The 812-nt window shown below is 41.9% G+C and overlaps 1 pseudogene; it reads left to right on the top strand.

Annotated features, from left to right (window-relative positions):
• Nucleotides 1-241: 241 nt before the first annotated feature.
• Nucleotides 242-570, top strand: LOC130493190 (cytochrome c oxidase subunit 7B, mitochondrial-like; annotated as a pseudogene).
• Nucleotides 571-812: the final 242 nt, after the last annotated feature.

Below are 812 nucleotides of genomic sequence, written 5' to 3'. Positions count from 1 at the left end.
AAGGAGGTTCTATGCGCCCCAGAACATTAAGTGTACTTTCCTAGAATACACCATCCATGTAAAGTAGTAAAGCTGTCTTTTTTTTTTTTGCAGTTATAGTAAATATTTAGTTTCCATTTCTATTAATACTAAATAAAGAACCATTCTTTGAAATAAGGAACAGGTGACAAGCCTAACAGAGACAAAAAGAATCTTAGATCTTGCTCCAAAGGTATCGGGTGCGGGATCCTGCACCGGAGAGATGCTCCTGCACGTTTCGAAGAGCACGTTAGTCCTCACCACCCATAGCATTCAATGTACAGTAGTAAGATAAGCTCACCATAAACGCAAACCTGATTTTCATGACAAATATGGCAACATTATTCTACTTGGTGGAGTTGGGTTTTGTGCCTCCATTTGGACTTAGGTTGTGCCACAAACTGGGATTGAGTGGAATTTGTCTCCTGTTGGCCGAGGAACCCCAAAAGAATGGAGAGAGAAAGAGAGATGTCTTCATCCATGTCTCTGAAATATTGGGAGCAACCATGAATGGGTCCGATCTTTCACCGGAACACACTTCTGCCATGCCTGTAATGGTATGCCACAGTTCAATGTATTGTCACCTAAGATGTAATATATTCTCTGCCACCACCAGGTCTTTTGGGGGCTATCCATTGTATTCAGTCATGAGGAATCCATCTCAAATGGCCTATTAATGAAAGCCCCTAATATGGCCCAGTATTAGTGGCAGTAACAGAGCGGTTCATTAAAGTCTGAAAATGGAAGCTTCAAGTGACACGACAGAAAAGGATAAGAAGAGGAAACCCAGAGGG

This window comes from Euleptes europaea, chromosome 1 (genome assembly GCF_029931775.1).
Source record: "Euleptes europaea isolate rEulEur1 chromosome 1, rEulEur1.hap1, whole genome shotgun sequence".
Lineage (NCBI taxonomy): Eukaryota > Metazoa > Chordata > Lepidosauria > Squamata > Sphaerodactylidae > Euleptes > Euleptes europaea.
The sequence above is the reverse complement of the archived record's forward strand: the minus strand, read 5'-3'. Positions and strand labels throughout refer to the sequence as shown.